This window comes from Petaurus breviceps, unplaced genomic scaffold (genome assembly GCF_028583685.1).
Source record: "Petaurus breviceps papuanus isolate PSGF00001 unplaced genomic scaffold, PetGlider_PUasm1.0 90444, whole genome shotgun sequence".
NCBI lineage: Eukaryota > Metazoa > Chordata > Mammalia > Diprotodontia > Petauridae > Petaurus > Petaurus breviceps.
The window spans coordinates 3,820,466-3,834,511 of record NW_027187256.1 but is presented as its reverse complement, the minus strand read 5'-3'; positions in this window follow the sequence as shown (position 1 = coordinate 3,834,511).

The window sequence follows — 14,046 nt, the reverse complement described above, 5'->3', positions numbered from 1 at the left end:
AAATTATTGGACTGCCTGAGAGCCATGACCAAAGTAAGAGCCTGGAAAGCATCCTCCAGGAAGTTCTCAAAGAAAACTGCCCTGATGTTTTAGAACGAGAGGGCAAAATAGAGGTTGAAAGAATCCACCAATCACCTCCTGAAAAAGATCCCAAAAAGAAAACTCCTAGGAATATTATAGCCAGGTTCCGGAATTCCAAGATTAAGGAGAGAATATTACAAGCAGCCAGGAAGAAACAATTTGAATATTGTGGAAACACAATCAGGATAACCCAGGATCTGGCAGCTTCTACACTGAGGGATCGAAGGGCCTGGAATGTGATATTCCGGAGGTCAACGGAGCTGGGATTAAAACCAAGAGTCACCTACCCAGCAAAACTGAGTATCATGTTTCAGGGGAAAATATGGTCATTCAGTAGAATACAGGACTTTCAAGCATTCTTGCTGAAAAAACCAGAGTTGAATAGAAAATTTGACATTCAGATACAAGAAGCAAGAGAAGCATGAGAAGGTAAACAGGGAAAAGAAATCATAAGGAACTTATCAAAGTTGAACTATTTTTTTTTAAAGCAATTGGGGTTGAGTGGCTTGCTCGGGGCTGCATGGCCAGTTTTTGTTTCTGGGTGTGGTGCTGAGTGTCTGGGCCCGGATTTGATCTGGGTCATCCCGGCACTGGGGCCGGTGCTCTTGCTCGCTGAGCCACCTGGCCAAAGTTGAACTATTAACATTCCTACATGGAAAAACAATAATTGTAACTTATGAAACTTTTCTCAGTAGTTGAAGGGATTAGAAATATATATGTGTATATATATATATGTATATGTGTGTATATATATATGTCTTTATATGAGGGTATGCGGGTATATGAATACATATGTGAATGTGTGTATATACGTTTACAGGTATACATAGATAGAGGGCATGGGACCAATTTAACAGGAAGGGATGATACTTAAAAGGTGAAATTAAGAGGTGAGAGGAATATAATGAGAGGAGATGGGGAGAGACAGAGTGGGGCAAACTATCTCATACAGAAGAGGCATGGGAAAATGGTTACAATGGAGGGGAAGAATAGGAAGGCAAAAGGGAATGGGTCAACCTTATTCCTATTGAATCTGGCTTGAGGAGGGAGGGAAATACACACTAAATAGGGGATCTCACCCTCCAGGAAAATAGGGGGGGAAGGGAATGTGAGGGGGGGATAATGGAAGGGAGGGCAGGCTGGGGGGGAGGGAAGTTGGAAGCACCCACTTGTGAAAAGGGACAGGATCAAAGTAGAGAATAGAACAAGTGGGAGGTGGGATAGGAGGGAGGGAAATATAGTCAGTTTTTTACAATACATCTACTATGTTATTGTTTTGCATTAGCCGCATATGTACAACCTATACTGAACTGCTTGTCTCCCCAGTGGGGGTGGGTGGCAGGGGGGGAAGGGAATGAATCTGGAATTGAAAGTTTTAAAATCAAATATTCAAATATATATATGTGTGTGTATATATATATATATATATATATATACTATTATTAATACCATCTTACATGTTATTAAGAAAAAAAAGATATACAGGCACTGAGGCATAGAGATCCACTGGAAAAGTTGAAACGGGTATGGGAGAAAATATGGGAGAGAGCAGATTGGAGGTGGGGATATCATGTGGGACTGCTGTTTCGGGGGGATGGGTGGGGGAAAAACGGGGAGAAAATTTGTAACTCAAAATCTGGTGGAAATGAATGATGTAAATCAAAAGTTAATAAAGCATTAAAAAAATAAAAAGAAAAAAAAAGAAAAGAAAAAAAATTTTTAAAAAGAAAGAAAAACCACTGACATGGAAAATAGATCCAGGAGAGATAATTAAAAATTATTGGACTACTGAAAGCCATGATTAGAAAAAGAGCCTGGAAATCATCCTTGAAAAAATTCTTAAGGAAAATTGCCTTGATTTTCTAGAACCAGTGGGCAAAATAGAAATTGAAAGAATTCAACAATTGCCTTTTGAAAAAGATCCCAAAAAGAAAACTCCTAGGAATATTATAGCCAAATTCCAGAATTCCCAGGTCAAGGAGAAATGTTAAAAAAAATGGACAGTCTCTTCCAGAGAACAGCAGTTTTAGACCTCTAATTATACTATATCTCAAGAATCACCTAAACTATTTAGTACTAGCTTAAAAAATAGAAAGGTATGCCAATAGAGCAGATTAAATAAGAGTCAGAAACAACTAAATTCAATAAATAGTCATCAACAGACATGAGAAGATAAATTACTCACCAAAGAACTCCTTATATTAATAATGAATAAATTCATAGAGGACAAGACCTCCCGCTACATCTAGGGCCACCTTCATTACTATTGACTTATATCTCACTATTGGACTAAGATGCCTCTAGAGAAGAATGTTAGGCTCATGACTTTGCACAGCCTTCCCTCACTTAAATCCTATTAGGCAGATAGTTTTTACTGTCTATTCCCTGGTTTATGTTGTTCTTTCTTCCTGATACACTCCTGTCCCTGACACAAAGCAGAACATCAAACAACAGAACATGTGGGAACTCACCTCAGTTTCTCTAACTTGCAATTTTGATTTTCCAAGACCTTAGACAAAAGTTTTATTCCACACTCATCAAAGGAATTTTGACTCAGATTTAAGTTTTTGAGTCTGTCATTGCTATTGAGAGCAGAGAAGAGATTCTGGGAACAAGCAGGGGTGAGATGACAGCACTCCAAACTGCAGGAGAAAATATAATGAGGGAAAGTGGTCAATTCAAATTTTTGTGATTAATCCACTTTCTGTCTTTCTCTGCCCAATGCTAAGAAGACATCCACTTTATGATCACCATCCTTCATCATCTCCTTTTCAGCAGAATGAATGTAGTTTCTTTAATAATGCCCAGTTTCTTCCAGAGAACGCCAGGTTTAGAACTCAAAAAACTATTTTTAACATTAGTTAAAAAAATAGAAAAGAATAACAAAGGGCCATATTAAATAAGAAAGCATCAGAAAAAAACTAAACTGAATACATTGTCTTCAGCAGACATAAGAATATATGTCACTCATGGAAGAACTACCCGTGTAAAAAAAAATTGCTGGAACTGTAATACATTTTTGTAGAAATTAGCTTCAGACCAACATTTGTAACTTATTCCCAAATAAGCTCAAAATGTACATGTGCCATTAATATTGAAGTTCATAATTTAAAAAAAAGAGAGAAGAGAATTAGTTCAGGAACTTTAGACAACTAAAAAAGCAGATAATTCTTAGATAGTGACAAATATAAAAGACAAAATACCTCATATCTATTATATTAAATTGAAAAATTTTAATTGTTAAAGATTTCAAAGCAGAGAAATGGTGCCACAAAACATTTACTTCCCTTCCCATCACTGCCCCAGGGCTCCTAAAAGAGAAGGAGCATTTGTAGCATGCACTAGAGATGGGATTTTTCCTGTATAAAAACAGAAAACTGCTGGATACAAATCTGGAAATTTGCATGACGCCAGGCCCACTGCCTCCCTCCCGGTCCCTTGTCCTTCTTTGTCCCCACTCTGCAGGACCTTAGTTTTGTGGACAGAATATCCTTCAATTAATCTCAGTTAAAATCTGTGCACAGGTTTGCCCATTTCTTTTCCTGGCATGGTTGAAGATAAAGTATTATCTATCCAGGATCTCCTTGCTGCCAAAAACAACTTTAGGAGCACTAATTTAACCTGGCATGCCTTTAGTGGACAAACACATCAATGATGTTGGGCAGGGAGGGAAACAGCACCTCAGTTTTCCGCACAGACACAAGGGAAAACAAGCTCCAGTAGCACCTGGTTTTGTACCCTTTGTTTAAAAATTCTCTGTTCCCAAACAAAGAAAAGCTAGGGTGAAAATTTGGGCTAGAAAAATGTCAGAGCTGAAAATTGAACATTCCATTTCCTATATGTAAGATCTATAGTTCCATCTGTCTGCAAAATGTCTAGTAAATGCTTCAAGACATGAGAAACTAACAGGAGGGGTGGCTAGGTGGCGCAGTGAGGAAAGCGCCACCCTGGAGTCAGGAGGACCCAAGTTCAGTTCTAGCCTCAGACACTTAACACCCACACACACACACAAACTAGCCGTGTAACCTTGGGCAAGTTACTTAACCCCAATTGCCCTCCAAAAGCAAAAAAAAAAAAAAAAGAAAAGAAAAAAAAAGAAACTCACAGGAAAATTCTCAATTCCCCAGGACAGCACTTAATGTAGAAACCTGCATTCAGGGATTCATTCTGCTTGGCAATAAATACTTTAATTTTTTGGACATTAAACAGGGCCTGTGGTACAAACTCAGTATCTTAAGTCTCATAAATTCTATGAAATTAGTATTAGAAAAACAGGATTGTTGGTTTCTCCCTCAACCCACTGCAGTGACTGTGACTTGATTTCAGGTGACATTCTGTATCTGAACTTCCTTTCCAGCTCCCTTACTGTCTCTTCTCTTCCCTTTCTTCCTCCCCTCCACTCCTCATCTCCAGCTATATGGATTAGGGAGGAGAAAGTCTTGGTATAGAAATTAGTTAATGGGCTATTACAATAGTTCAAGTGAAAGGTGATGAGGGTATGAACAGTGTTGTATACACAGAGATGAGAAAGAGAAAAGTTATATTATTTTTGGAAGAACAAATTACAACATTTGGCAACTGATTATGTGTATGAAGTGAGAAGGGAAAGAATAAAGGATCATAATAAAGTTGCAGACCTGAGTGACTAGAAGCATGGTATCCTCAATAGAAATAAGGAAGTTATGAAGAGATGTGAGTTTTATTGGGAAAAAAATAACCAGTTCAGTTCAGACATGTCAAGTTTGACATTTTTACAGGATATCCAGAGACTACAGCTGATAATATAAATTCTGGAGCAATGTGCACAGATGTGATAGCGGGCTATTATAGAGAAAGGCAGTGTTCCATTAGCAAACCAACCTTTCCCTGTCATGTTACTCCTTAGGGCACAGTGAGAGAGAGAAAGGTGTAAAACTATGAACCCTGAGTCTGGATTAGGCATAAAGTTTCCACTCTCCATTCTTTGGTTTGTGCTGATCTCTCTTCCCGAAATACTACTGTCCCTGATACCAAGCAGAACCTCTACAAAGGGAACATGTGGAAACTCACCTCAGTTTCTCTAACTTGCAGTTTTGTTTTCCCAAGACCTTACAGAGAAGTTTTATTCCTCCCTCATCAAGGACATTACCAATCATATCTAGTTTTTTCAGTTTTTCATTGCTACTGATAGCAGAGAGGAGATTCTGGGAACATGTAAGAGTAAGACCACACCACATCAAACTGTAGAAGAAAAAATAATCAGAGGGAAATCAGTTAATTCAGTTTTCTATGATTATTTCACTTCCTGTCTTTCTCTGTGCATACCTAAAAATACATCCACTTTATGATCACCATCCTTTGTCATCTCCTTTCTATGGAAAGAAGCAGTCTCTTCCAGAGAACAGTAGTATTAGGACCAAAATTGCAGTATTTAAAAAGAACCACAAATACCCAACTATTTAGTAGTAGCTTAAAAAAACAGAAAAGTATAAGAAAGGGCCAGATTAAATAAGAAAGTATTAGAGACAATTAAATTGAATATTTAGTCTTCAATAGACATAAGAACATATAATACTTGTGGAAGAACTACCTGTATGAAAAAAAATTGCTGAAACTGGAAAACATTTTGGTAGAAATTAGGTTTAGACCAACAATTTTAACATATACCCAAATTAGCTCAAAATGTGTATGTGCCATGAATACTGAAGGTCATAATTTTTTTCAATTTTTCAATTTGTTTTTTTTTCTGTTCTAAAAGAGTGGAAGTTCTTTTTTTAATGAAATATTTTTTGTTTATTTTTAGTTTACATCATTCATTTCCACAAGATATTGAGTTACAAATTTTCTCCCCATCTTTCCCCTACCCACCACACCAAAATAGCAATCCCATTGAATACTTCCTCCCCCAATCTGCTCTCTCTTATATCCTCCCCCATGCCCCTCTGACTTTCCACTAGGGAAAGAAGGATCTGTAAGCCCCAGTTGCTATATATCTTATTTCCCAGTTGCAAGTAAAAAAAGGAAATATATATATATATATATATATATATATATATATAATATTTTATTTTAAAACTTTGAATTCCAGATTCTTCCCCTTCCTCCATTGTCACACACCTTTACTGGAAGATAAGCAATTTAATAAAGGTTGTACTTGTGTAGCTACATAAAACATTTCCATGGTGGACATATTGTGAAAGACTAACTATATTTCCCTCCATCCTATCCTGACCCCCACTTGTTCTATTCTCTGCTTTGTCCCTGCACCTTTTCAAAAGTATGTGCTTCCAACTTGCCTTCCCCCTCACTTGCCCTCCCCTCTATCATCCCATCCCCCCCCACTATCCTGTAGGGTGAATACCCTATCTAGTGTGTATGTCATTCCCTCCCTAAGCCAAATTCAATGAGATTAAGGTTGACTCATTCCCTTTTGCCTTCCTGTTCTTCCCCTACATTGTAACAGTTTCCCCTTGCCTCTTTTATAAGAAATAATTTACCCCTTTCTATCTCTCCCCAACTCCTCTCATTATATTGCTCTCACACCTCTCAATTTCAACTTTTAAATATCATCCCTTCCTATTCAAATGTTCCTGTGCCTTTGTACACCTCTCTCTCTCTCTCTCTCTCTCTCTCTCTCTCTATGTCCATATATCTTCCTATAAAGATATATATGTATGCATACATATATGTATATATACATACATTTATGTTCCCTTAGACTATTCCCATAGAGATGAGTTTCGTAAGTTACAATTATCATTTTTCCATGTAGGAATGTAAATAGTTCAGCTTTGATAAGTTCCTTATGATTTCTTTTCCCTGTTTCCCTTTTCATGCTTCTCTTGCTTCTTGTATCTGAATGGCAAATTTTCTATTCAACTCTGGATTTTTCACCATGAATGCATGAAAGTTCTCCATTTCATTTAATGACTATATCTTCCCCTGAAACATGATACTCATTTTTCCTGAGAAGATGATTCTTGATTTTAATAACAGCTCCTTTGAACTCTGGAATATCATAGGACAAGCTCTTTGATCCCTCAGCATAGAAGCTGACTGATCCTGTGTTATCCTGATTGTGTTTCTACAATATTCAAATTGTTTCTTCCTGGCTGCTTGGAATATTTTCTCCTTGATCTGGGAATTCCAGAACATGGCTATAATATTCCTAGGAGTTATCTTTTTGGGATCTTTTTCAAGAGGTCATTAGTGGATTCTTTCAACTTCTATTTAGCCCTCTTGTTCCAAAGCATCAGGGCTATTTTCCTTGAGAATTTCTTGAAGGATGGTTTCTACGTTCTTTTTTTGATCATGGCTTTCAGGCAGTCCAATAACTTTTATGGTATCTTTCCTGGATCTGTTTTCCATGTCAGTGTTTTTTCCAGTGAGACATTTCACATTGCCTTCTATTTTTTCATTTGGTTGGATTGGTTTTATACCATCTTGATTTCTCATAATGTCACTAGCTTCCATTTGCTCCAATCTAATTCTCAAGGAATTACTTTTTTTAGTGAGTTTTTGAGATTCTTTTTCCATCTGGCATATTTGACTCTTTAAGCCACTATTTTCCTCATTGTCTTTTTGAGCCTCTTTTGCCATTTGAGTTAGTCTATTTTTTAAGGTGTTATTTTCTTCAGTCAGGTTGTTGACTCTCATTTCATGATTTTCTTGCATCATTCTCATTTCTCTTCCCAATTTTTCCTCCACCTTTCTTAATTGGTTTTCAAAATCCTTCTTAAGATCTTCTATGGCATTTAAGCAGTTCATGTTTTTTCTTGAAAGCTTTTGGTGTAGGAGTTCTGATTTCATTGTCTTCCTCCTGTTTCATGCTTTGATCCTTTTTGTCCCCCAAAAAGGAGTCCAAAGTTAGATTGCTGTGTTTGGTTTGCTTCCTTTGCTTGCTCATCTTGCCACTCAATTACTTGAATTTTGAGGTTTTTGCCACAGTAGAACTCTGCTTCCACTGAGTAGAGCATTGTCCCAAATTGCTGCTTTTTTCTCACCTGCCAGAGCTATTAGTTGATTATCCTCTCAGAAAACTCCACCTGCTCTGGTATACAGGTCATGCACGCCAGGACTTCCACCGAGGGGAGGGATCCAGATCCAAGCAGGTTAATACAAGAGTGAATACCCCTCAGACTGGTCACTTGGTCCCCTTTCAATCTGCAGGCCAGGAGCTCTGAGGCAGCCATGCGGCAGCAGATGCTGTACCTCAGCCCCCTCTCCCTTTGGGGGCAGAGGCCAGACCACATTCCTGGATTCCCTATTCCCAAAGTCCACTGACTTCTCACTTTTTCTTTGGCATTAATGGGTTGATAATTCTGGAAATCACTACAGCTGCTGGTGATCCAGTCTCCCAAAGTTCCTCCAGCTGGGGAAGGTCATGGCCACCCTGAGGCTAAAATTGTGGACTCATGGGGGTAAGGAGGGTGGGGAGGGGGGTTGTTGTTTTTTTGCCACTATCTAAAAATTCTCTACTTTTCATAGGGTTGTACCCTTCCTGATGGCCTGCTCTGCTGTCTTCAGTGAGAGTTTTGTTTCTCTGTCACCTTCTGGGTTCTGTAGCCCTAAAATTTTTTTAGAGTCATTTTTTATAGGTATTTGAGGTGGTTACGGAGGGAGCATACAGAGTTTTCCTGCTTCTATGATGCCATCTTGGCTCCACTCCCAGAACCATAGATCTAACTTATGGGAAATGGAATGTTCAATTTTCAGCTTTGACATTTTTCCAGCCCAGATTTTGACCCTAGCTTTTCTTTGTTTGGGAAGAGAGAATTTTCAAACAAAAGGTACAAAACAGCACTGCTGGACTTTGCTTCTCCTTGTACCTGTGTGGAAAACTGAGGTGTTGTTCCACTCTTCCCCCCACTCATTTATGTGTTTACCTCACTAAAGGCATGCCAGATTAAATTAGTGCTATTAAAGTTGTGTTTGGCAAGAAGGAGATCCTGGATAGATGATGTTATCTTCAACTATGCCAGGAAAAGAAATGGACAAAACCTGTGCACAGATCAGATTTTAACTGACATTAATTGAAGGATATTTTGCCCAGACAACTGAGGTCCTACAGAGTGGGGAGGAAGGTAAGACAAGGGACTGGGAGGGAGGCAGCGGTCCTGGAGTCATGCAAATTTCCAGATTTGTATCCAGCAGATTTCAGTTTTTATACAGGAAAAAAAAAATCCCATCTCTAGTGCATGCTACAAATGCTCCTTCTCTTTTAGGGGCTCTGGGGCAGCGATTGGAAAGGAAGTAAATGTTTTGTGGGACCACTTCTCTGCTTTGAAATCCTTAACAATGAAAAACTTTTCAATTTAATGTAATGGATATAAGATATTTTGTCTTTTATTTTTGCCACTATCTAAGAATTCTCTGCTTTTCATAGGTGCTTAAGGTTCCTAAAATAATTCTCTTCTCTCTCTTTTAAAAAAAAATTATGACCTTGCTGGGGGATAGAGCTAAGATGACAGAGTAGGAACAGGACTTCCGCGTGGCTCCCACTCCCACTGCCTCCAATACATGTAAAAAATGACACTAAACAAACTTTAGAGCTACAGAACCCACAAAGTGACAGAGAGAAACTAATCTGCCACTGAAGACAGCCTGGGAGACTGGCAGGAAGGGGCCTTTGCAGCACTCTGTGCATGCAGCCCCGCACCGCATGAGCCCAATTTAAGCCTCAGGGCAGCACAACCAGCCATGGCTAGGAGGATGTTGGGAGAGTACATCACCAGCAGTTGTGGTGGTTTCCTGAATTATCAACCCATAAATTCCAAAGATGAAGTGAGAGGTTAGTGGACTTTGGGAACAGGGAGTCCAGGAATGTGGTCCAGCCTCTGTCCTTGGGTTCAGAAGCAGCTAAAGCACTGTGGCCATGCAGCCACTGCCACTTGGCTGCCTCAGAGCTACTGGCCTGTAGATTGAAAGGGGACCAAGTGACCAGTCTGAGGGGTAATCACTTTTGTATTAACCTGCTTGGATCTGGATCCCTCTCCTGGGTGGAAGTCCTGGGGTGCATGACCTGTGTACCAGAGCAGGTGGAGTTTTCTGAGAGGGTAATCAACTAATAGCTTTGGCGGGTGAGAAAAAAGCAGCAATTTAGGACAATTCTCTACTCAGTGGAAGAAGAGTTCTACTGTGGCAAAAACCTCAAAATTCAAGTAATTGAGTGGCAAGATGAGCATGAAGGGGAAGTGGGGCAAGCACAGAGTTCTGACTTTGAATTCCTTTTTTGTGGACAAAAAGTATCACAGCATGGAGCAGGAGGAAGACAACTAAGTAAGAACTCCTACAACAAAAGCTTCCAAGAAAAATATGAACTGCTTACAGGCCATAGAAGATTTTAGGAAGGATTTTGAAAACCAATTAAGAAAAGTAGAGGAAAAGTTGGGAAGAGAAATGATAATGATGCAAGAAAATCATGAAAAGAGAGTCAACAACCTGACTGAAGAAAAATAACACCTTAAAAAATAGACTAACTCAAATGGCAAAATAGGCTCAAAAAGACAATGAGGAAAAGAATGGCTTAAAGAGTCAAATATGCCAGATGGAAAAAGAATCTCAAAAGCTCACTAAAAAGAGTAATTCCTTGAGAATTAGATTGGAGCAAATGGAAGCCAGTGACATTATGAGAAATCAAGATGGTATAAAACAGATCTAAACAAATGAAAAATAGAAGGCAATATGAAATGTCTCACTGGGAAAAACAATGACATGGAAAATAGATCCAGGAAAGATAATATAAAAATTATTGGACTGCCTGAAAATCATGATAAAAAAAAAGAACCTAGAAACCATCCTTCAAGAAATTCTCAAGGAAAATAGCCCTGATGCTTTGGAACAAGAGGGCTAAATAGAAGTTGAAAGAATCCACTAATGACCTCTTGAAAAAGATCCCAAAAAGATAACTCCTAGGAATATTGTAGCCATGTTCTGGAATTCCCAGATCAAGGAGAAAATATTCCAAGCAGCCAGGAAGAAACAATTTGAATATTGTAGAAACACAATCAGGATAACAAAGAATCTGTCAGCTTCTACACTGAGGGATCAAAGAGCCTGGAATAGGATATTGCAGAGGTCAAAGGAGCTGGGATTAAAACCAAGCATCACCTACCCAGCAAAACTGAGTACCATGTTTCAGGGGAAGTTATGGTCATTCAATGAAATAGAGAACTTTCAAGCATTCTTGTTGAAAAAACCAGAGTTGAATAGAAAATTTGCATTCAGATATAAGAAGTAAGAGAAGTATGAGAAGGTAAACAGGGGGAAAAAATCATAAGGAACTTACCAAAGTTGAAATACTTAAATCCCTCCATGGAAAAAGAATAATTGCACATTTTGAAACTTTTCTCACTATGGAATAGTTGAAGGGAATATAAATGTGTGTGCATACACAAATATATATGTCTATATAGGAGGGTATGCGGGCGTATAAAAATATATGTGAGTGTGTGTGTATATGGGTACAGGTACACAAAGACAGAGAGCATAGGACCAATTGAATAGGAAGGGATGATATTTAAAAGTTGAAATTGAGAGGTGAGAGAGGAATATTATGAGAGGAGATGGGGAGAGATAGAATGGGGTAAATTATCTCATATAAAAGAGGCAAGGGAAAACTGTTACAATGTAGGGGAAAACAAGAAGGCAAAAGGGAATGAGTCAACCTTACTATCATTGAATTTGGCTTAGGGAGGGAATGGCATACACAGTAAGTAGGGTATTTACCCTACAGGAGAGTAGTGGGGAAGGGGATGAGAAGGGGGATGATGGTCAGGTTGAGGGGGAGGGACGTCAAAAGCACACACTTTTGAAAAGGGATAGGGTCAAAGTAAAGAATAGAACAAGTGGGGGTCGGGATAGGATGGACGGAAATATAGTCAATCTTTCACAATATGTCCACTATGGAAATGTTTTGTGTAGCTAAACATGTACAACCTGTATGGAATTGCTTATCTTCCCAGTAAGGGTAGGTAAGGAAGAAGGAAGGGAAAGAATTTAGAATTCAAAGTTTTAAAATCAAATGTTTAAAAATATATTATTTTACATGCAACTGGGAAATAAGATATATTGGCAATGGGGTATACAGATCCTACTGGAAAGTTAGAGGGGGATAGGGGAGGATATAGGAGAGAGAAGAATGGGGGAGCAGTTATACAGTGGGATCATTGTTTTGGGGTTGTGGGTAGGGGAAAGACAGGGAGAAAATTTGCAACTCAAAATCTTGTGGAAATGAATGTTGTAAACTAAAAAAAAATTTAAAAGATGTGATACAAAAAAAAAAAGATCAATATTTCCATCTGTCTGCAAAATGTCTAGTAAAAGCTTCAAGACATAAGAAGAAACTCACAGGAAAATTCTCCATCCCCCAGGACAGTGCTTAATGCAGAAAATTGCACTCAGGGATTCATTTTACTTGGAAATATCTATTTCCATGTTTTGGACATTAAACAGGTCCTGTGGTACAAACTCAGCAGTTTAACTCTCATGAATTGTGTCAAATTAGTATTAGAAAAGCAGGATTGTTGGTTTGTCCCTCAACCCACTGCAGTGACTGTGACTTGATTTCTGGTGACATTCTGCATCTGAACTCCCTCTCCAGCTCCCTTACTGTCTCTTCTCTTCCCTTCCATCCTCGCCTCCACTCCTTCTCTCCCTCTGGATGGATTAGGAAGGAGAAAGACTTGGTATGGAAACCAGTTAATGGTCTATTACAACAGTGAAAGTGAAAGGTGATGAGAATCTGAACACTGTTGTATACAGAGATGACAAGCAGAAAAACGAAAAAATTTTTTGGAAGAACAAATTACAACATATGGTAACTGATTATATGTATGAAGTGATAAGGGGAGGAATTAAGGATAATAGTGAAGCTGCAGACCTGAGTGACTAGAAGCATGGTATCCTCAACAAAAATAATGAAGTTACGAAGAGATGAGAATTTTATTGAAAAAAAATAAAGAGTTCAGTTTAGACATGCTGTTTGACATTCTTACAGGATATCCAGAGACTACAGCTGATTGTATAGATTCTGGAGCTATGTGCACAAATGTGATAGTGGGCTATTATAGAGAAAGGCAGTATTCTCTTAGTAAACCAACCTTTCCTTGTGATGTAACTCCTTAGGGCACAGTGAGAGGGAGAAAGGTGTAAGACTATGAACCCTGAATCTGGATTAGGCAGAGAGATTCCACTCTCCATTCTTTGGTTTGTGCTGATCTCTCTTCATGATGTCCTCCCATCCCTGATGTCAAGATAACTTCTACAAAGGGAACATGTGGGAACTCACCTCAGTTTCTCTAACTTGCAGTTTTGTTTTACCAGGGCCTTACACAGAAGTTTTATTCCTCCCTCATCAAGGAAATTTCCATTCAGATCAAGTTTCTTCAAGCTATCATTGCTACTGATAGCAGAGAAGAGATTCTGGGAACATGTAGGAGTAAGATCACACCACATCAAACTGTAGGAGAAAAAATAATCAGAGGGAAATCAGTTAATTGAGTTTTCCATGATTATTTCACTTCCTGTCTTTCTCTGGACAATGCCAAAAATACATCTACTTTATGATCACAGTTCTTGTCTTCTCCTTTCCAGGGGGAACGTAATGGTAATGGGAATTTGAAGATCATCCCCGGCCCTTGTATTTGCAATTAAACAAGTACTTATTATCTTGTTTCAAGTTTGTGATTGTATCAGGTATTAAGATCTAGAACCTGTGAATCCCACAGTGTGAGGAAGTTGCTGATGTACAGGATGGGGCTGAACAGAGAGGAGCTAATGTGACATATAAAGAAAAGCCCAAACTAGAGAGCCAGAACTTCTTCTGAGAGCTGCTGAGAACTTCTGATAGCCAGCAAGAAATTCCAGGAACAAGAATTGCCGGGGGGGGGGAGAGAGGGAGCGGGGGCGGGGGGGAGAGAGGGGGGGAGAGGGGGGGAATGAGAGAGAGAGAGAGAGAGAGGGAGAGAGGGAGAGAGAGAGAGGGAG